Source organism: Lontra canadensis, unplaced genomic scaffold (assembly GCF_010015895.1).
Source record: "Lontra canadensis isolate GAN:19392208 unplaced genomic scaffold, GSC_riverotter_1.0 scaffold63, whole genome shotgun sequence".
Classification (NCBI taxonomy): Eukaryota; Metazoa; Chordata; class Mammalia; order Carnivora; family Mustelidae; genus Lontra; species Lontra canadensis.
Window position 1 is genome coordinate 5,895,688 of NW_022631057.1, and position 24,227 is coordinate 5,919,914.

At 34.9% G+C, this 24,227-nt stretch overlaps 1 long non-coding RNA gene across 3 annotated transcripts in view; it reads right to left on the reverse strand.

Annotated features, from left to right (window-relative positions):
• LOC116879764 overlaps positions 1–24,227 on the reverse strand; it is a 63,001-nt gene that overhangs the window by 10,681 nt on the left and 28,093 nt on the right. For 2 of the 3 annotated variants that reach the window (XR_004385099.1, XR_004385100.1), the window contains exons 2-3: positions 16,995–17,143; positions 7,018–7,105 (exon numbers count right to left, since the gene is read on the reverse strand). This is a non-coding gene — a long non-coding RNA (uncharacterized LOC116879764). Of the gene's footprint in view, positions 1–7,017; positions 7,106–16,994; positions 17,144–20,532; positions 20,565–24,227 lie in introns of those variants that run through there. The other variant, XR_004385101.1, reaches the window with a different exon arrangement.

The window sequence follows — 24,227 nt, forward strand, 5'->3', positions numbered from 1 at the left end:
GCACAAATGCATTCTAAGTTGATATTCAGGAAAATTTCTTACAGTAATTCTTCCTAAAAGTAATGAGATTAAGGTTCAGATGATGGAGAACTATTTTTAAACTCAACCAATCTAAAATGTGATGCTTATTCTGTTGATAAGAGAAGTATGGCATAGGGCAAGTTGCATACTTTGCCTATATTTTTAAAAAATACATATATTTACGGTACTTCTAGTCCATGAGCATGGAATGCTTAAGAGTTCAGACTTTAACTTTGGGCATACAATGTGTTAACTTCAACAAAAACCAATGGCAGTCATGACTGCATAGGTTATGGGGTGGAGGAGGAGTATAAAGAATGGAACAGAAGGGGGTGTCTGGGTGGCTCAGTAGGTTAAAGCCTCTGCCTTCTGCTCAGGTCATGATCCCAACCCTGGGATTGAGCCCCGCATCAGACTCTCTGCTCAGCAGGGAGCCTGCTTCCTCCTCTCTCTGCCTGCCTCTCTGCCTACTTGTGATCTCTGTCTGTCAAATAAATAAATAACATCTTAAAAAAAAAAAAGAATGGAACAGAAGACCCAAGTTTTTGATGTACCACTTATCAGCTAAGAAATCTTAAACAAATGATTTAATCTCTCAGAACTCCATTCCTCAAGACAAAATGAATAGCTCTCAACTTCCCAGTCAACTTCATGCTGCTGTGGTGCAGATTATCATAGCTAAGGGAGGAAAGAATCTATAATGGTTAAAATGGGTTTTGGTACCAGGAAGACCAAGTTTGAATTTGGGCTTCTGCCACTTTCTAACTGAAGGGCCTTATATACTTAACCTTTAAAAATTTCATTTTCCCCTTCTGTAAAAGGGGTATAAGAAAGTTGAGCCAGACTGACTAGTTATCCATCTCTCTATCATCTGTCTGGTAATCATCCCATTGTGAGTGCTGGCAAATATTAATAAAGCAGAAGAAAGTATTTTTCTGATTAATATTCCATGTAAATGTAACCTATTATTAACGGAAGTAGTGTGAGGAAAAATTGTACTTCTCAAATGTGTTCTTTAAATTGAAACTTTATGTCTAAAGTTAAAATTCTGAAGCAATTACATATTATTTAAGTTAGAGAATAATAACTAGGATATTATATCAATCTAATTATAGTCACTGAAAGAAAAGAATGCATTCAAGTAAGAGGGGAACGTTGTAAAAGAAAAAGTATGAAAAGTATATTGTCTCTATTCTTCCTCCTTCTATCAATCTTTAGAAAGTATTTTTAGGTTTTCTTTTGACACCTAGGGTAGTAGTACCTGCTTGGGAGACTGACTTATAGGAGTTCTTAAAAATCTTCATACCTAAAGAAAAGAGAAAGCCGCGACTCAAACAGACACTTGTACACCCTTGTTCATTGCAACACTGTTGATAATAACTAAAGGGTTGAAGCAACCCACTGTCCATCAATAGACAAAAGAATTAATGAAAGGAGGTATATACATACAAGGGAATATTATTCACCCATAAAAGATGAGGAAGTTTTGTTACAGCATTGATGAACCTTGAAGATGCTAAGTAAAATAAGCCAATCCCAAGAGGACAAACACCATATGATTCCACTTGGGGTACCTAGAGTAGTCAAATTCATAGAGACAGAAGGTAGAACGGTGATTGCCAGGACTGGAGCAGGGGAGGATGGAATGCAGAGTTATTGCTTAATGGACATGGAGTTTCGGTTTAGGAAGAGAAAAAATGTTCCAGAGATGAATGGTGGTGATGACTGCACAATGATTTTAATGTATTTGATGCCACTGAACTGTACACTAAAAATGGTCTAAATTTTAGGTTATACATATCTATTACATCATAAAAAAAATCTTCCTATCTAATAATTGTCAGTACATTTTCCTGCCTCCTTAGAATCGTAATCACAATCTTGTTTTTGGTGTGTATTCAGTATGTCCAAAAATAATCTGAATGGGATGTGGAAAGGGGAGTAAAATTGATCATTTTTGCTTTGGCTGAATCATCTCATTTTAATCCCTATTTTCTGAGTTTAAAATAAATTCATTTAATCTATGTTACGATAACCAAAATGGCTTCTGGGTTTGCTTCTTCTTCTAGCTAATGGGTTTGGACTAGAATGATTGATTGATTTAGCAAGGCAGGCATTTTATAGAACCACCCAAATAGCTCCCTATAAATGGAACTGAGGTCTGTACACAAATAGTACTCATACAAATGCTGCAAGTATTTACAATTGGGTCCTTTAAGGAAAGTCTTATGTAACTGAGTATCATAATATTCTTTATATACCCTCATCAGATCTTTAAAATTTCACTTTTCACATACACCCTTATTCCATCCATAAGCTTTTAGACTCCAAAATTCCTATTCTAGTCCATTAGAATATTTCTCTCCCATGTGCACCAAAGGACATATGCAAGGATATTTATAGCAACAGCATGTTTAACTATAAAGCAGACAATAACTCAAATGTCAAAGAAGAGAATAGAAAAATAAATTGAGGGTATTTGCACAATTGAATACTATATAGCGGTGAAGTAAACAAACATATAATTATACGCAACAATGTCCATGACCCTTAGCAACATATTTAGTGAAAAAAGCTAGTGCTAGTAAAGCTATTAGAAAATGTTGTCATTTTTTCAAAGCTCTAAACAAGCAAAACTATCATACATACATAAAAAGATAATCTCAAAATAAGTCTCAAAAGTGGCAAAGCCATTGTGAAAATCTGTGTAAGTTACACTGCACACTTCAAAGGACATCATTCATATCAGGCCCAGCTGGATATGAAAGTACAAATCTTGTGCATTTATAAAGTACACACTTTGCACAACTTCATATGTAATGGACTGGGTAACTATAACTTCTGGGGAAGAAGGGAGAAAGGGGAGAAGCAACACTTCCCATACGTTCTAATTCTTAATTCTAATTCTAATTCTACTGTTCTAATTCTTAAACTGGAGAGTAGATTTATAAGTATTCATTGCATTGCATATAATTTTTTGTATTTAACAAATAATAGACTCCCAGAAATAATTCTAGGATATATCTTGGGTTTTAGGATAGAAGAGAGTGGGGATATAAAGTCAACTATTTTTCATACATGGAGAATTTTTTTATTCTACTCTATTCTTCCATCCCTAAAAATCACTGTTTTTTTTTTTTTTTTGGTTACCTAAGAAAAAAATACATATCCTAAATCAAAATATTACACTATAGGACCCCACTTACCTACATCAAATTCTGAAAATTAAATATTTGTCATGATTTCTTATCAAATATTAACTAAGTATGGAGACATCCAATCCTGATTCCATGAAAAAGTGATATATTAAATTGTCCCAAGCTCAGTAAATATCTTCTGCAATTCCTCAGGTAAGTAAAATATGTTGAATAATCCCTGGCACATCTAGATTGGGAAAAAGATCTGACTTCTCAAACCTACTGTATGTCTGGTGATTCCCATCATTCCTACACAATATGGAGTGTACAGCATACTCTACTGTGATTTTCTACACAAAATTATTAGGAATAAAATTTGTTTAAAATTGTTTGAAAATTAAGAATCAATTTACTTGTAATGGTTGACTCTTTCCAAAACAGATGGACATAATCTAATATAAATGTTTTTGGTTGAAGCTGACCTAAGGTAGTGTCACTTTCATTAAAAAAAGGGACGCCTGGGTGGCTCAGTTGGTTAAGCCACTGCCTTCGGCTCAGGTCATGATCCCAGCATCCTGGGATCGAGTCCTGCATCGGGCTCCTTGCTCGTCAGGCAGCCTGCTTCTCTAGCTGCCTGCCTCTCTGCCTGCTTGTGTGTACTCTCTCTCTCTGGCAAATAAAATCTTAAAAAAAAAAAAAAAAAGCCTCCCATGGTGACATTAAAGTCACTTATTGCAACAAGCATCTTGTATCTCAAACTTAATTTGATTTAAAAATATTATTTTATTTTATTTTAATTTTTTTAAGATTTTTATTTATTTATTTGTCAGACAGAGATTATAAGTAGTCAGAGAGGCAGGCAGAGAGAGAGGGGGAAGCAAGCTTCCTGCTGAGCAGAGAGCCTGATGCAGGGCTCGATCCCAGGACCCTGGGATCATGACCTGAGCCTAAGGCAGAGGCTTTAACCCACTGAGTGACCCAGGCGCCCCTAAAAAATATTATTTTAAAAACTTAGGTAAGTCTAGTTGAAAGTTCATGAAATTCTCATGATATATTTTTGAAACATGGAAACAAAGTTATCCGTCAGTTACTAATCTAATACGCTTTTAGACAAAATAAATTTTGCTTTTTAAAATATCTGTTGTAACCATTTATAAATATAGGTAATACTGGATAGTATTAAGGTATAAGATAATTGATTACATATTCTTGCTGATATCTTTTTAATAAAGTTCTTAAAAAATATATATGCATAGATATATTTTAAAGATTTTATTTATTTATTTGACAGAGGGAAAGAGAGAGCGCACACACAAGCTGGCAGAGAGGCAGGCAGAGGGAGAGGGAAAAGCAGGCTCTCTGCTGAGCAGGGGCTCAGTGTGGGGCTCGATCCCAGAACCCTGGGATCATGACCTGAGCTGAAGGCAGCTGCTTAATTGACTGAGCCACCTAGGTATCCCAAAATTTTTATATTTTTGAGAAAAAAACTGTTTCTGTAAAAAATGTAACATCTTATTTTCCCATCTGCAAGACCATTCTAATTGAAATACTCATTTTCAGAAAGTTTTGATTGGTAAATCACTACAGTAAACATTACTTTAAAGGAACACATTCAAAACTTGTTTCTGACATTTGAAACACCATCTATATTTGTGTGATACACAAAAATGCAGAGAACAGCTCCTTCCACTTATATATAATAATCCCTCTATTATATATTAGCTTAACATAAAATACTTTGCTTTAAGAACAAAATATTTTAGCTATTATTCTTTAATGGACACACATTCTTGATTTTCACTTAATATTTGTCTATAATAAACCATGTATCATTTCATATCTAAGAAAGATTAAAACCCTAAAAACAAACAAGCAAAAAAATGTGGAGAGGGGTTATCACAATAAAAAGGGGGGAAAAAATCTACAAATTGGTTTAAATTAATTAAGTTAAAATAGTATAAACCAAAGTATGTCTTTTGTCTAGCTTGATTAGGTCAACTCATAAACCCAGTTTAAAAAACAATTTGCTCCATTTTTCCAGCAAAAGAGAAAAATGAGGGCAAGTACAGTATAGGAGAATTTTTAAATGAGACATACTGACAGATTATAATATGGTGTCTCATCAGATGACGTGGTGTTTTGACTACTTGACTGCAGAAGGGCTATAATTTAAATGCCATTAAAGACACATAAGCTCTAGCATGGAGACAGGAATACTGTAAAATTTTTTGGTCTGTAGTCACAATGCAGATAAAATTGTTCCTTTGATCTTTCAATGCCAAAGTCTGTTGTCCAGAAGGGAAATGTCTTTGTGCTTCTGTCTTAAGCTAAGACAGATTTCATTTTCCATCTAAGTCATTTTGTTAACGCCACATAAAAAGTAAAGTGTATTTTATCAGCAGAGCTTAGTTTTCTTTCGTTGTTATTTTAGGTTACTTTATGACTATGTAGTGCTCAAAAAAATGTGCTCAAAATACACACATCTGGGTTTAAAGTGACTAGATTCTAATTCCAAATGTCTTGATGTGTTTACTGGCATTTGTATCTTAGGAATTAAGAACACTGTTGTTTTCTTCTCTTCTTTTATACACGTTTCTTAAAGAATAAGGACATATTTTTCTTTTAAGAATTAGCAAACCATAAACATGTTTGACCTCTGTGAGAAACCTCACGAGCTAGTAATTTGTAATAAAATTTATGTAATAAAATCATTTGCAAAATCAGTGAATTCACAGTGAATTCTCTCCTGAGCAAGTCTTTTAATTATTGAAAACCTGTGATAGTTAACAATTTTTTAGCTTTAAATTCTACGTATATATGTTACATTTTAAGGGGAACATAATCTGGGAGATGTTCATAGTAGATTCATTAGGTCTTGTTCTTTGGAAAATCCGACAGCAAGAATTACTCATTGTGATTTGCACATAGTCCTGATAGCTCATTATAAATTCATGTAAAAAACAAATATTATTTTTAGACTACAGGATGCCAGTGATAGTTTCCAGAATCCATTAAACTTTAGGTCTTAAGTATTCACATTTTGATTCTTTTAATTTTAAAAAAATGAGAGGTAATTTTAAAAAAACAGATCCCAAGTTAAGAATATTTTTGCCAAGATTGAATCTAATATTATATAAATATCATTTTTTTTTCTCTGTTCTCACACATAAGAACTATTTCCAGTTTCTTTTCAAGGTGAAATTTTGGGGATGATTGAAGTAGTATACTTAAAGGCCAAAAATCATATTTTTATTCTGTCAAATCCTACTATCTGCTAAAATTTTGATAATAAACTACTAAAGTCAGGTTGGAAATAGTTTAAAAGTGAAATGTCATATGCACAAATAGTATTTATTTTTTTTTCCTTGATAATTTGGTTCTATAACGACATAAGAAAATTCTAAAAGTCAACTTTCTGACAGTTTTTTTTTTAGAAAATTAAGTCATTTAAAAAATGAGAGAAAAAGAAAAAAGCTTATTCAGCACTATTTCTGGTGCAGGTCATGCTCAAAGGACAATTTAAATGCATCAGGCTTTTCTACAAAACACCTATCAATAAGCAAACAAAATCACAACCAAAGCTTGTAACTGAACTCTTCATTAATGCTGTTCTTCTAACTATTTCAGAGAGTGGTTTGTATTCAGGAGCAACGGAGGCTTCTTTTGTTTCCGGTCCCAGTGTGGGGACGAATAGAGGGGCTACTGTTAAAAAGTCTTTGCCTAGCTTTTGTTGTTGCCCACTGGTGGCATATTATTAGTACAGACTCTAGAGTGTAACCTCCCTGAGAGCAGTGTCCTATGCATTCTTCTTTATCTCCCCCAGAGCTCAATACGTAAGGCAGATGACAGAAGTCCCCACCTGCTGGATGGTGCATCCGTGCCTCTTTTGTGTAGTAGATGGATTCCTCGACAATGAAAAGCACATCACTGGCCTATTACCCAAACCCCTGCAAAACATAAATGATGTGTAAAAGCACTATCATATAAAAATAATTCTGCTTTGCTAATTTTGAAAATAATGCATCTGTCTATGAATGTCTAGGAAGAACCCAAGTTTGATATGGAATTTCCTATTTCTCAGTGCACTTTGAGGAAAAGTGAATTACAGTTAAGATAACCAGTAAAGTCCAGAGCATGAATAGCAACAAAAAACTACCCTAGGAATACACTGTATATTTTGTATCTGATTTTGAGATTTAAAAAAAAAAAAAAATCACGTCAACAACTTTCTGGAATCCGTAATTGCTAATGGTTATAAGTATCAGCCCCAGGCAGATTGCCTAGCAAGATTTTCTGGAGCACTGATGGTAAACAAGCCAATAACTATGCAAACAAATATTGCTTTTATGGTTATTTAAACACTGAGTATACACTGGAGTATTAAAATACTAGGAGAAGACACAATAACTTCTTGTTATCACAGGAATATTTGGATAAAACTGACAAAATGCTTAAGCAGACACGGAATCAGTATTACAGGAAATTTATTATAAAGCCAGTGTAAAAATATTTCTAACCAGAAGGCAATACCAGAGATTATAGTCACTAGAATAGAGGACATAAAGAATTATTTTAAATCAACTATTTAATTATGAAAGAGAGAGAGATTGAGATTTCATCACTTATGAGTATAAAATTCCAGAAGAAGTAATTGAGCAAAAGGAAAAATTAAATTAAATTGGAGATTAAGGCAAATAAAAATATACAATGGGGGATATTGTTACATTTGGGGGGGAATATAGGAAAGAGGAAAACCTTAGTAAAATTTGGAAATTAAATAATAATCTTATGTCAGTATGTTTTTGCAGAGTTATGCTCTGAATCTGAACAGCAATCCTCAGCCTGTTCCACAGCAAACCAGTTCAGTTTCAAGGAGATCACTGGTAATAATTTTGATTAATACGGCAATTGTAGGGTGTTACTAAAATCCATTTCATTCTTAATTTGATGAGTAAAAAAAGCACAAATGCTCTTATAATGAAGATATCTATTATTTGTAGCCACTTTAAAGATATATTAACAGTAAAACAACACAATACTTATTTCTTTTGATTCTTTCTAAGGAATAAAAGAATTCTGAATAAACAACATTATAATTTTACTGGCTCAAAAACACAAAACAGTTTCAGGCATTTAGTGAAGATAAAACACAATTGTGTTTGCCCAATACTAATAATTCTGCACTCCTTTTGGAGATCTCTTGATTTCTAGAAGACTGATAAGGATCTGAAAATCTCTGTTAAGTGAGACCCTCTGTGAGCAAATGTAAGGCATAGTGCTTCTCACAATACTATGAGAATCAATTTCTAACTTCAAATAATCAATTCTCTTCCAAGTATTTAGATAGAAGCGTGTCTTTGGAAAAGCCTCCTTCCATGCTGATTACTTGAGAAAATTATGGCGGAGGTGAAACCAACCACCAAATAAACTCTGGAAAGGAGTGCAATTATGAGCAAAATCAGTTAATTCTCTAATAAAGTGTGCAATGTCTAACATGGTTAACTTCGGACCATGACCACAATGAACAGTCATCTGTCATGAAGAAAAAGACAAGCTTCCATATGTATAAGTGGTTCAGATTGTGACAAGATACACTTTGGTGTATGGTTCCAAACTGCGATTGGGACACAATAGTGTGTTCTCCAATATCCAAGCTTCTTAAGCAGCCAGAAAAATATCAAAACAATGAGGGCGCTTTGGAATGTGTAGTCAACTTCCTGTTGTACAACAGGAATCACAGCTGCTACTGTAGCTGTGGGTTTCCAGATGTCAAGGCTGTGAGGATAGTGAGGTAATTGCAGGAAGGAAGGGATACAATTTTGTTATCACAGATTACCCTCCCCTTTGAAAACCATGGATACGGCATCAATGTCAGTGCTTTGGATGTGCACGTTATGAACTCGGTCTTCATGCAGAAGTGTCTCCACATTTGTACATTTGCTTCTGCGGAAGAGGATGGGCCAGGATGATTAAAATGGGTGGGAAACAAAAAGTGGACACTCTCAAAGCCTTCTATTGCTGGTTTTATAAAGCATCGATAAAGTGTTAATAGGTATTATCAGCAGAAGTTGGTCTTCTAAGAAGAACCAGACGGCAAGGTTTAACTGTAAGTGTTTCTGAATGACGGCATTAAGAAAAAAATAAAATGTTTGGACACAGATTAATCAACAACTCTTTTTAAGGCTGTCTGTGGTTATTAGTGACTGAGCAGAGGAAACTGGATGATGATTTTCCAGTATTCAGCTAAAAATAACTCCCTTCTCAGCTTCCCCTGCTGTGTTGTCAAAGGCTAGAAGTTATCAAAAACTCCATAAACTTTTATTCCAAAGCCAGAATCAAGGTGCTATTTTGGCACACCTCACTGGCAAAACTGGTATGTATTTGTTCAGAGGTCATTGAGGTTAACCGAAAAAAATTCAACAATTTCTTGCTTTTCTAAGGTTCTCAGTTATTATGCTGAGTGTGGAACATCTGTTTAGTGCTCTTTGTAAATGAACATTCGCAGTTGGTACCTTGGTTTACCTCCAAACAAGGCAGGATTGAAAATAGTATCTGAGACGTGGTCAGCTCTGGATTCATTCTACCAGCTACGAAGCTAAGAGACTTCTCATTTCCCTCACACCAGAAACCCAACTCACTGAAACACTAAGTTTTTCACAGTTTTTGTGGGAAGGTGTAGATTATTATTGACCCATTCTGAGCTAACAGCAGTCAACTAAATCAGACACAATCACATGTGCAATTCTTCTGCAATTCTCCAAGAATTTTGGAGTTAAAACAAGAACTTTATGTCTGTCTTATTAAACATGGCCTATTGTTTCTGACTAAGAACACCTGATCACACAATTCCAGAGAGTACCATTCACATCATCATCTAGATCAATGGTGCCGCCAGAAGTTGTGCAGTGCACAGCCTGTACAACTGTAGGTAACAGGCCTGCATACCTTTGAAAAGATTGTTTTGAATCCTGAATAATTTATTCAGTATAGTTAATGTCCTGTAGTGTAATGACATTTTAAATTTAATGGGACCTTGCCAAAGTTTAAATAAAAGTACTGAATTAGTAGGGTCGCACTGTACATTTTTAAGCTGTATAATATATAAGGGCAAGAACAATTGTATACTGTGGTTGGGGGGACACTGAATGGTGAGAATGATTAATTCTTTTCTGGCAAGTGGAAAAAGGATGACTAAGGAAAAATATGAACAAAATATTGATAACTAAGTGTTTGCTAAGTGTGAGAAAATGTACTTTTACTTTGTAAGCAGGCAGGATTTTAAAAAAAAGTTTTTAGCTAATTTAAAGCCCTGTTTGAGTGTAGTTTTATCAGTTTTCTTTTTTCTTTTAGGGTTTCCTGTCTTTCAATGCTGTGTGGAGAATCTTTTATTAAAAACATCCACTGTCATAAGTCATTCCTCTCAGTGACAAAGCTGATTTGGTCTACTACTGATGAGTAAACTAAAATATATACAACTCCTTTAACAAATTTACATTTAAGTGGGCCTTTCCATTTTCAATACTTACTTACTTTCCACTTTCAATACTTACTAAGCACAGTAAGAAGCTACATCAGAAATAAGTATGTGTCTAAAGCCATGGGCCTTTTTGGGCCTGGATTACCTGAGCACTTGCAAGAAATGCAGTTCTCAGGCCCTGCCTATTGCTGGGCTTGAAACCCAGCAATCTATATTTTAACATGTCTTCCGAGTAATTCTGGTATGCAAAAGCTTGGGAAATTTTGCCCTAGAAAACGTGTGATTATTAAAATCATCCTTTAGTAATTAAGTTGCAAGAAATAGTGACATAATGCATTGGCAAAGGAAATTATATTTTCAATTTCCTACGTATCTTCTATAAAAATGCTTTATTACTTTTAAAATTCAGTAACAATGATAAGTCCTCATAGCCACTTTTCTGTTTATGTGTTACCAGGGAAAGACTTCACTGCAGATTAAAAAAAAAAAGTACCGTTACTCTGAGCTCTTTTAAAGAAAGAAAAAGCTATAAGCATAACTCTATCTTACAATTTCATTACTACAAGTTGGAGCTATAAGCCTTCCAAGTGTTATGTCTAACTCTTTGCATTATAGATTCATGGCTATATGTTCAGTGATAATCAAATTCATGCTAGAAAGGAACTCAGCCTGTATCTATTCTTAGTGTAGGACTCAAGGTCTGTAAAAGGCAAACCTGTTATTTTATCTTTCATGGATCCAGAGACTTTTTATAAATCTCAAGTCTGAAAAATATAATAAAAAATAAATATTAGTTGTATTTAAATTTTAACGCCTCCATATCATTAGTAGAGGGTCTTTAAGTAGGCGATCTTATAAAGCTTGGAGAAAGTACATGAATGCCATCAAGAAGGAAAGGCAAATCGGCTCAGTTTTCCAGGTACTCACTGGGGAAGCCAGATACACTTATAATTGTATACAAAAGCTAAATAAAACATTATTTAATACATCGAAATTATTCATATAGCTTTTTTTTTTTTTTTTGGTTAAAGCTAAACCAAGCTAAGACATATTGGCTTAATGACTTTCACGGTTTTTAGAAGACCAGTGGATCAATACTATCAACACATTTTTTCCCCTATGCTCTAAAAACTTGGAATTCCTTATTTCCTGCATATTTCTCTTTTGATGGCTTGCTCCTTAGACTTCCACGTAGCTTATTTTTTTTTCCTTTCCTATCAATTGATTTCCACCGAAAAACCCCTCAAGTCCCCAAAATGTATCAAGTTAATAATTCTCTACCATCTCATTGTTCTTAGTTAAAAAAATAGTTGATAATCCACATTTTAAACACATGGCTATCAGCCCATTTTGATGATGATTTCCCAAGTTCTCTGCAGATGTTTTGCTTTTGTTTTCAGTATCTGGTGAGCCGTTCCAGGGAAATTGTGCTTTAGTAGATGGAGAAAGCCAACATTTATGGAAAGCGCAATGAGGGCCACTCTCCTGCTATAATCAGGACTCCATGAAAAAGTATCTGGTAGGGTCTTAATTTGTTCTCTGCTGCAGAAAGTTACCTCTGAAAATGTATTGCTATATTTAACTATAATACACAAGAAGAAATTTTTCATGTCCAATCACAGGCAAACATGCTTTAATTTACCTGACTTGCACTGCAAGTTTTCAGGTATGGCACAAAGTGTGAGTTCACATTCAGTATCCCTTATAATCTGTGTATTTTTAATCCAATATTTAATGTTTCAAGTAATGAATATACCATTGAGATTCCTATTTTTTGTAACCTGCAGAGACATTAACATTGTAAACCATTTCTTCACTTAGTACATAAAAGTACTTTATAGAAAATGTCTATTAAAGATAATGCAAAAATCAACATAACTCATTTTCCATTGAGATAAGAGAAGAAATGAAAAATGTCTAGACATGTGGTTCTCAACCAAAGGCAATGTCTGATAATATCAATGTGGTGAGAGAGGTATGCTACTGACATATGGTGAGTAGAGGCCAAGGATACTGACTAAGTGTTACAAAGCACAATGCTACAATATACAATCTCTTATGCCAAAGAATTATCTGGTCCAAAATATCAATAGTGCCTCTGTTGAGGAACTCTGGCCCAGAGAAAAATTAAGTCCTATTTAGTCAACACAAGTTGGTCATAGTTATTGTGATTTCCATGATACCCACTGGAGAAATCAGAGCCTTCCACCATGGCCATATAACTATGGAATATGAATCAAATTCCCTTTTCTCATATTCAAAATGTCCATATCCACACTAGCGCTCAAGATTTGAAGAGAGCTCTTCTTCTCAGTGGATTAAATATGCCTAATTATTATAGACCAGCATTGAATCCCCTTCTACCAGCTGACGTTTTTGCACTGGCGTTTTGAGTTATGTGGCACACAGCCTTGTGTGAATGCTCAGTTTTGTTAATCAACTTCTTTTCCCAAAAATGTTATTTCCTTAAAATGAACTTCATCTTGAAAAAATAAGCAGTCACTTTGCTAACTGTATAATTACTGTTCCTAACAAGATTTTCACTTACATTTCTTCTCCTTCTAAGTTTCCTTTATGATTATGAAGTTGATAAAATACAAAAGCACAGCCCAGTTTTTAAGTGAAATATATTCTCGAGCCATAAACATCTTTCAATGTGTCTTCCAGCAATCCCCACAATAACTCTGAAAATGTTTTCTCAAGCATACGTGATGACTTTTTCCTTCGTTACCAAAGGATGTTTCTAGGCTTCTTTTGTTAAAGATGCCACTCAAAATTCAGTATAATTGTGCAACATAAAAATTAACAATGGGCAAATATTGTTGTGCATATATAATTTATCTGGTGATACAAACAGCAGGTTGGGAATCCTGTATTTTGTGCATTTTGATTTGAATTTTCATTGAGTTAGATCCTTTGGCACTATCTGTAGAAGGGGCAGGTGATACATAGCTGCATTTCCTTGTCCCTGAAGAAGATTCTAGAAGAGGTAGTTCTACATGAAGCCTAATTATCTCTGCAATGTTGGATCATAGATATCTTTATTAAGAATATACATACCACACACCTAAAAACTCTGATGTCAGGCATGGGTTGCTTCATATACCATTAAGACAAGGTATATCAAATCCAACTTTCATAGATCAGTCTATAAAAGTACCAGGAAAAATAATCATGTTCATCCTCATTTGACCTGATTTTCCCCACTTTTTGGATGAAGTAATTTAATTTTTCCATAAATCTGCATTTATTGTATTATCATGTTCTGTATTTTACAAATTGTTATTTAAATTATAATGATCATAGAGACAATTAACATCTTGATGCTATTTAACTAAATTTGAAGTCCCTAAAACACAAATTGAAATCAAACCTGAAAACTGCCACAAAATTGTTGTTTAATTTAAAAAAAAATATTATATTACTTAGATGTGTCCTCAATGATTTGGGACTGAAACGTATGCCCTGAATAAGTAGCAAGTAGCATTTAATTATGGAAAGTGAAAACAACCTAAGTATTACTACTTCATCAAAATGTTCATTTTTAACTGAAGACATAGCCATCTTTTAAATATTTGCATCAGAAAATGCTTAGAACTAAAAAGTTAAACAAATTACAATTTCTTAGATATATCTAGACTTGCATTTTTAACCTTAAGGCAGTGTGGCAGGCTTTTTAAAGCTCAGCCATTCTACTTGTTTACTTTACAAAAATACTCATTTCCAGTAACATCACCACAAATATTTCTATGTGATGTGATGTTCCCAACACTAATCTGAGTAAATATTTCTTTCTTTTTTTTTTTTTTTTTTTGAATGCCTTCATATCCTAGAAAAACTAGAAAGCCAGCTTAGGGATATAATTAAAAATGTAAAAGCTTTGTTTTATAAACATATTTTTTGGTATGTATAATATCTTAGTTGTTTTTTTTTTTTAACGTTAAGCCTATTCCATCTTCAAGAGCAAACTATATTTCCTATAGGATGCCACCCAATTGCCTCTAATAATAGGGTCTAGCTGTGTACCTACTGTGGATTTCCTCCCCATCCCCATTTCTGTCAGTTCTTATGGAAATACTCATAAATGAAAAAATAAGAGTTTGTCTTATTTTTTTAAAGAACACAATGTTGGTAATGTAAAAAGAATTTCTGAATTTCCAACCCAACTTATGAAATAACTTACCTTCTTTTCTTCTAGGCAATCCTTTTTGTTCTGGTTAAAACTACAGAACTTTGAGTAACATATAATCATAACACAAAAAAGTCAAAAGTGGGTTGTACTTGTATACAAAAATAAAGTGCATTTATATAGATATTTGAGCTGTTTTACATATTATACATATATAGAGATCAGAGGATATATTAACAATGAAAGTAAGTTTTCCTAGATGAATTAAATCCCCAGGCAACTTCAATATATATTATCCACTATTGAATAATAGTTATATTTTACTACATACATATTTTAATGATTATATCTCTTCTCAAACATTTGTAACCAGTTTCTGGGAAAATATTTTCTTTGCCTAAATATATGCAAAACTAAAATTAAACCAACAGCATTTATAGACAAGCAGAATGACTTGGAACAGACTATTTTCTGGGCTTCATTTTCTTCATTTCAATACGAGAGCTGTATTATAAAATTTCTGTGCTTTCTACCAACCCTCTGATTCTGTTAATTCCAATAAAAATATAAGGCCAAATTATGGAATGAAATTCCCAAGATTGTAGTGAATATTATGTAGGCTAGACAGACATCTATATTTCTCATCATTTTATAAGCAATCCTGTCACTATAATAATTCATTCTTCAAATTGCTTCATCTACAAATTTGACTGCCTGACACCCATATGTACACACACATTCTTTAAAACCATTTCCAGGGAGGGGCTATTTCTGAAAATTGACAGATCTTGTTCAAGAACGAACTATTCTCGGCCAAATGAGAAGCCCTTTGAGATGCAGTGTCTCCTTTTATTTTTATTTATTTTTTTAAAGGTTTTATTTATGTATTTGACAGACAGAGATCACAAGTAGGCAGAGAGGCAGGCAGAGAGACAGAGAAGGGAAGCAGGCTCCCCGCTGAACAGAGGACCCCGATGCAGGGCTCCACCCAGGACCCTGAGATCATGACCTGAGCCAAAGGCAGAGGCTTTAACCCACTGAGCCACCCAGGCGCCCCACAATGTCTCCTTTTAAAACATGTTTTCTGTTTTCTAGGAGCACAGAGCGTGTGATGGTAGTCAGAGGCCAAGCAACTAGAGTTAAAATATAAGGTTTAAATACATATATATATATAAAGTAATAGATGGCTTTGTCAAAGACAAGGATGGAATCAAATGGAAGTGGAAGACATCCGTGTGAGAAAGAGGGACGCTGGGACAATCAGGAAAGGGACCCAGCAAGGGCTGCCCGTCATTTAGTGTATCTTTACGACTAGAGGCCTGACTTACTGTTATATTTTGAAGTGTCTTCTTCCCAGACTCTATGCTTAAGTAGCCATATTCTTTAAACTGCCTGACTCCAACAGCTGATGCGGTTGCCACCGCAGAAATAGAAATTATAGCTTCCAACCCTTCATTTTATCCCTCTTACCTATAATCCTCTAGTTCCAGTCTGTCTGACCACTTGACAAAGTTTTTTGGTTGTTTTTTATTGTTGTTGTTGGTGTGTGTGTGTGTGTGTGTGTGTGTGTTTTGTTTTTTTTTAATTAGAGCAGCTTTGTGGGACCACTAAATACGCTTTACACACAGAGAACAGTAGATAGCCCTGAAAACTTGATGAGAAAAGAAAATCCTGCTGGGAGCAAAACTGGCATAGAGGGCCCACAATAATAATCCTCATAACATTGAGATGGACATGTGTCTCCTTCACAGCCATCATTTACCTAGAGGTCTTTCTTGAAAAACTGCTAAGATTCTTTACAGATTTTACATAAGGATTTTTTCCCCCAAAGGCTCACTGGTCTATTTTCATGTGTGTGTTGTTTGGTTAGGTCCTTCAAAGACTTCAAGGTTTACTTTTATATTTAAAGAGGGTAAAGATGAAGGCTATTATTTGAATACGGCATTGCACTCAGTGGCATCAAGATGCTTATTATAACTTCCCTGATGAGGCAGTCAAAGCGACTCATGGCTCCCAGTACCTTCTAATGTGTATTTAGGTGCCCTGTCGGATGGCTCGCCTAAGTGATGTGGCATATATTTGATGAAAGGACAGTAAACAACATCAATTATAAAAGACAATCTGCTAATGAGAGGAAGAAAAGGAAAAGAGAGACTGAGGGAAAAAAGGAAGAAATTATCTGTAATGGAAAGAACAAAGCATTGCAACTGAATTAAAAGAAATGTCATACCTTAATCATGTTTTAATTTTAGGGCACAACTGTACTCTTCTTTGGAGACATAACATATTTCTTCAACTTTTGTGGGACTGTCACTGAAGATGAAGATCAAACTGCTTTCAGTTTCCTTTATGGATTCGTTGCAAATTTTGCCAAGATCCCTATACGAAACAAAAAGATATTAAATGAAACTCAGGCCATGCTAAGCAAATTAGCTACAACTGATTTTTGTCCTCTTATAGGGATGTTTTCCAATCCAACACTCTGTAGAGATCTGCCACATCTCGTGTCCTAATTTTTTCCTTTTCTAAGGCTACAAATTTGGCCCTAGAAAACATTGTCTGGGTTTCCCCACCATAAAATGTCTTGTCAAGTAACAACCAGAAACCCCTGAAAAGATAAAACAGATAGCTTTGGCTACCTTTGCAATGTTAATTAGTTATAAGGATTCATTTTCCTTTGGACATACTTCCCGTGTTTAAAAAGGTTTTAAAATACTACCTACCATTACTACAGTTGATAGATAAATAGATTTTATTACCAGACATATTAAATATATTTGCTTTGTTTTTCATCTTAATTTCTCTATAGAGACTCATTTATCTAAATAACACAACGTTATCTCTGTATCATTATCCTAGTCTATGACAGCAGTTGAATTTTCAAAAAAGAAAATACTGAATGTGACTAATCGATGTGGTTTTCTCCCTTTCAATTAGGTTAAATGAAGACAAGCACAGTATTATTTTCCTTTTTACCCTTAATTAGGGAATCTTGGTATTTGGTTAAAAAATTACTGGAAGAAACACTTTTTAGACTGTGTAAGTTTGTTGATCTTCTTAGGTCAGACATACATGTTCTCTCTTCGAGGATACATATATTTTAAAAGATTATCAGTATTTTCCTCAATATCGTCCATATAACAATAAGCTTTCTTTTCATAATTTTCTTCTCTGTGCTTCGGCACCTGAGGTGATGCCCTAGGGGTTGCCGAGGAAGTATGCCTGAAGAGGCATGAACGACCCTGTTGGCTGGCACACTAGGAAGTGTACGGAAAGTCCTCCGAGGCCAAGGCAGTGGACTTGGCAGTGAGGGGCGGGGCCTAAGGGAATTTATTTTCTGGGTGGACTTTGGGACATGACCCCGATTCACTTGGGCTCACTCTGCTACTCTGTGCACACTGGCTTAGCAGACACATGACTAACGGGAGAGAAAGTTAATGTCAATACGTCACATATACTTGAAGAAATTTGAGATCGCAGAGCATCAGATTCAAAGTTACAGAAACATTCTAAAATGTGTACAAATACATCAATGAACTGGTCCGTGGTGTGGTGATTACGTAGCTTTTCCTTGATTTATTTTACTGAATTCACCGGAGACTTCCTTTCTCCATTAATGACATGGGGTTGATCTTCATACTAAACTTTAAACTTTTAAAAGACAACAGAAGTTTTACACTCTCTTCCCACTGTGCACACATGTATGTTAGCATTTTGGGAGCCAACACTGCCTTTGTGGATTAATCCCCTCCCCTCAAATTTCCTATGGTTGACAAAATTCCTCATATTATATTAAGGGAACAGGCTCTGAGACTCACTAAACTTACAGTGGCTAAATACGTGTAATTATGCTCCCAACTCAGGTATGTGGAACACTCCCTTTTGATAGCAAATAGATGAAGGCTTTGAACATTTAGGTTATTTTTAGTAACCTAATTGAAATAGTAGTTTTATTAATTAATGGTATGACTATCTTGTTCAAAATGCTGTATACTATTTTGATTAGATTGGGAGGGACAGCTAGAATGTTTCCTGACATGAATATCGTTGTGGAAATAGAGTTTGTGTAAAACATTTGAGCGGTCATAGGATTTACCTAAGATTCTCGTTTTTCCTCTCAGTCATCTCTTATAAGGTTATGAAGTACTTTGTTAGTTTCTTTTCTTTCTCTCTCTCTGATATTCCTATTGACTAAAGGAATTTAAGAACTGCAGGAACTTGAAAGGGAGTGGCACAGTACAGAATGTGTTCTCAATTTTTAAAAATTTTATTGTAATTTTTTTAAATTAAAATATTCCCAGTGCATTTTCTTGGACTCTAACCCCTGACAGCTACTATTAATTACAGTTTAACCTGTTAATGGTCCAACACATTTCAACATATATTAAGCCCGTTCCAAATATTCTGCAAATATTGAACCCATCTATCAAGAACAGCATCCTATTGAAAGATTCGGAGGGAATGTAAGCAGGCTCCATTTGAGAAAGAAGAAAACATAGTCAGTGAGCTCTTTGGAAATATTTGAGAGGGGGCAGTCTCCTCAGGAAAGGGTAACAAAGGCTAAAATAAACAGATGAGATTACATCAAACTAAAATGTTTTTTTGCAAATCTAAGGAAAACATAAAAAAAAAAGGCAACCTACTGAATGGGAGAAAAACATACATCTGATAAAAGGTTAATATCAAAATTGTAAAGAATGTATACAACTTAATATTTAAAAAAAAAAAAACAACAACTCTACAACCTGATTTTAAAAGGGCCAGAGGACCTGAATAGATATTTTTCCAAAGAAGACATACAGATGCACAACAGACACATTAAAAAAAAAAATGCTCAAAATGCTCACCATCACTAATTATCAGGGAAATGCAAATCAAAACCACAATGAGATATCATCTCACACCTGTCAGAATGGCTATCATAAAGAAGAAAAAGATAGCAAGTATTGACGAGGAGTGGAGTAAAAGAAATCCATACCAGTGAGAATGTCAATTGGTGGAGCCAATGGAGATTCCTCAAAAAACGGAAAACAGAATTATATGTGATCCAGCAATTCCTTCCTGGGTAAGTATTGAAGGAAATAAAAGCACCAATTCGAAGAGATGTACCCCTTTGCTCATCGCAGCATTATTTACAATAGTCAAGATATGGAAGCAGTCTGTGCCCATCCACAGATGAACAGATAAAGATGGGCTATATATCTACAAAGAAATATTACTTGGCCATGAAAACAAATGAAATCTTGCATTTGAGACAACATGGATGGACCTTCAGGATATTATGCTAGGTGAAATAAGTCAGACAGAGAAAGACAAATATTGTATGATTTCACTTACATGTGGAATCTAAAAAAAACAAAGTAAAACAGAAACAGACTCATTAATACAGGAAATAAGCTGTTGGTTAGCAGAGTAAGGAGGGTAAAGGAGGTTCGCAAAATAGGTGACTAGGATTAAGAGATACAAATTTACAGTTACAAAATAAATAAGTCATGGGGATGTGATGTACAGCATAAGGAACATAGTCAATAATATTGTAATGATCTTCTGTGGTGGCAGATGGTAACTAAACTTATTGTGGGGATCATTTCATAATGCATAAAAATATCAAACCACTATGATAAACACCTGAAACTAACAGGGTATTGTATGTTAATTATACTTAAATAATTTTTTTAAATAAATAAAAGTGACCTCACCGTTTCTTTTCATGTACAACTGAATTAGCTTTGCATGGTATATGAAGTTAAAGAAACACAAACACCCACCAAATGGGGTTACTGGGTGGCTCCGTTGTGCAACATCTGCCCTCGGCTCAGGTCATGATCCCAGGGCCCTGGGATGGAGCCCTGCATCATGCTCCTTGCTCAGCAGGAAGCCTGCTTCTCCCTCTCCCACTTCCCCTGCTTGTGTTCCTTCTCTCACTGTGTCTGTCTCTGTCAAATAAATAATTAAAATTAAAAATTAAAAAACAAAAAAACAAACCAAAAAACCACCCACCAAAGTTAAAAATCTAAGAAGGCAGGGGGGAAAAGCTTCTTCCTCCCCTTCAATGAAAAGATCATTTTAAGTCAACATTTCTAACTTTCTCTCTCCCTTCTCTCTCCGTCTTTCTCTCTCTCTCCTTCTTTCTTTCTCCCTCTTTCTCTCTGTATATTTATTTATATCACTTGAAGATATGTTATAGATTAATTCCCTGATTCATTTTGTTATGTCTTCTTTTTTCACATATTTCTCCTATCATCCCTAAATGTTTTGCTGGCTTAGATGAATTTAGGTAGGAAGAAAAGCATGAGGCATGACCTTCCATAGCAAATGATGATCTTCCTTTGTCTCCTAGTCTGAGCCTTTGCACCCACACACTGCCTGGCGTGTGGAGACCAACCAGACGGCCCTCACTGTTAGATGCCAGAAGGGACTGTGCAAGCCAAGGGCCCTGAGCTCACAAGCTAAAACTTGCATGCTTGGCAAGGCTCAGATGCCAAGGTTTGAATCTCTAATAAACCACTCACTGCCTCTCCAGTAATGATACCCTGGGGCTGCTGGGAGGGGATTCTTTTTATAGGAAACATACTCATAAGGATTTAATATTATCTTTCTGAACCCTTTGATTCAATAGGGTTGGTTTTGTTTTTTTTTTAACTTTCCCCCTTTATTTTGTAGACCCTGTGATGTGAGCCAGTGTTAATTCTTTATGCAACAGTAGTATGTAATCAACATCTCTCCACTGAGCTCAAGATTCTTTTTTCTTTTTAACCATGTGCTTAAAAAAAAAATAAAATATCTTGCCACTGAATGTCTTTTTACAGACTGAAAAGACTTTTAGGTTAAACAACATTTGTTAGGCTTTGATGCAATCAAATGCAATTTCAATCTTCTTGAAATACTCAGCCCTGCCTCTCTAAAATTGCACATATGTGTCAGCTTTCAATTTTTTCTCACTAGTGTTTTACACATGAAATCTATTTTCCCTGAGAAAATGGAATCTTTGTGCCTTTGTCTCTCGGTGCGCTGCTCTCAGGCATGTTCTGGCGGGGGCTTTGACTATCGAGGCAATGGGGGAGGGGCCTGGCAGGCATTTGTCAGCTTTCCTTGCATCTGTAATTTCTGGCCACTCAGCAGTATTAGAGGGTCTTAGAAACCGGGTGAGGAGGGTGGGGGGAGAGCTTGTCATTGATGAAAGCCAAACTCCGAATAACTGCCCGATGTTAATGACCAAAGAGAGAGAAGAGAGGCTGAAAAACTTTTTATTGTGCTTTAATGAAAAAGATTTTTTGGAAATGGCTAATTTATAAAATTGCACATGGTAACATTTTCAGATCTCAGTTGAGAATGCCCCTGTCCATATTATGTTACCGATTTCATTGCTTTTAGCTTGGCAAGGGTTCACGAAACTATTTTAATTTTCCACCAGTGGCTTCTGGTTATTTCTGCCCTTATTTCCTCATAACATAACTGACAGCCCAATTAAACATCTGCATTTTTTAATCTGGACTTTCCTCCCATAACTATTTTGCTTTTCTTCTAAAACTTCCAGATGTTTTGGCTCCTTTATGATTTTAATGCATGCAAGTATATTTCCTCCTATTTCAAAGACAGAGAGCTGGATGCACTGACCATATGTTTCTATATAAAAAGCTTAGTAATGCACCAATAAGGTTGGTATTTTTGTCTCTTTGTGGATACACTTACATTAGAATATATCTCATTGTCTTCTAGCACTTTACTATTTGAGTTGATCTTTGAAACATTTTTGAGTTCAGAATTCACATTGTGATATGTTAGTCAACTGCTGTGGCCGATGAAGAACGTATCCAACTCTATTATTTTGGTGTCTAGTAATAGGAATAGAAGCTGCTGTGATTTTTTTTTTAATTATTTCTGCCTCTTTTTTTTTTTTTTTTTTTTTTTTTCCTGTGAGAGATAAGAACTTGTAAGCTGTGTGAGACAACAATGTATTTTAACTCAGTTTCCGGCTTTGTACAGACATTAAAAGAATCATCAATATCTTGCCTTGAAGTGTCTGGACAAGAGTTAAAAGAGTCTCTAATATATTTCAAGAAAACCTGTTTCCCATAATTAATAACAGGAAACAGGGTAAACAGACACTTGCTGACAAATGAAACTGAAACAGTAACATATACACAGAAACATGGGAAATGAAACAATGCAGCATTGTACAGTTGAGTGTCTCCATTTCCACGTACTTATGCAATACTCACATAAAACTCCAGAGTAAATGATCATTAATTTTACATTTCAAGGCGAATTCTGACCATATAAACACATGCTTGTAGAGTGTAATCATTTCTCCCACTCATTAGCATTTGAAGTGATCTCACGTTATTTGTATGTTTAACATTTAGGCAGAAAAAACATCATTTCTTGGAATACAGATTTTCTAGACGATCAAGTACATGTGAAGAAAGATAATTAAAAAAAAAAAACCTGTTATGAGATTTTTAAAGGCTCTTCCTCCTGCAAACTTCTGGAAATGAGAACACCTAACAGGATAATTTTGGTGTGTGCAAGGTTGTTTTATGGGTGGGAGGGAGGATATCATCATAAAGTCCCAGGCAAACTAAATGCAACAGTCATTAATTAGACAGGCGCAAAGGATCACTGGGAACTTGACCCACTTGTGCTTGAAGCTTCAGACAAAGCTTCCCAGGGAAGTAATGTGTCTTTATCTTCCAATTGTATCATACAGTGGGGACTCTCTGATCTTAGTATTGACCTTGAGAGCAGTAAACTGATGTGATATGTGGTTTCCCTGCTTCTTAGAAACACTGAAATCACTTTGAGTTTCTTTTTTTCTTTTTTTAACAGCATTAGCCACTTAATTTGCAGTTAATTTTTAGGTATAGATGGTGATCCTTTAAGTGGCAATGTTTTATCACATTTTAAAGGGAATTATCCATCCAAGTGCTGTTGAATGCAAAATTTAGCTTTATTAAATGTTTATTATCTGATTTTGCAAGATAAATAGGAAAATAAAGAATGATGGCAAAAGTGTTTTTATGATTACTATAATGCAAATTAAAGGATGTATTTTGACTATTCTAGTGTAATAAAAAGAAACCTAAACTGTGTTACATAGCCAGAGTTATGTGCTTTCCTGGTAAGCACCCATTGAGTGACATTTTAACACTAGAAAAATGAGAATGGAAAGTGCCGTGAGTACCAGGGTCAGAGGTGTTTCCCCATGTGTAATACACACCCATGTAACTGAACTAGGAACTAAAATTAATTTTTTCTTAGCAAAATCTGCAGTAAATATAAGTTTAAAGCAGAGGTATTATAGTCAGAGTTGATTGGGTCAATTAAAAATAAATGTGAATTTTCATATTTTGTAAATACAAGGATGACGAAAAGTAAGTATGCCACATTCTGTCTCCACAATCTTATATTCATTGTGGAATTTGAAACCCGCAAAATGAATATCTTGAATTTAAAGAAAAAA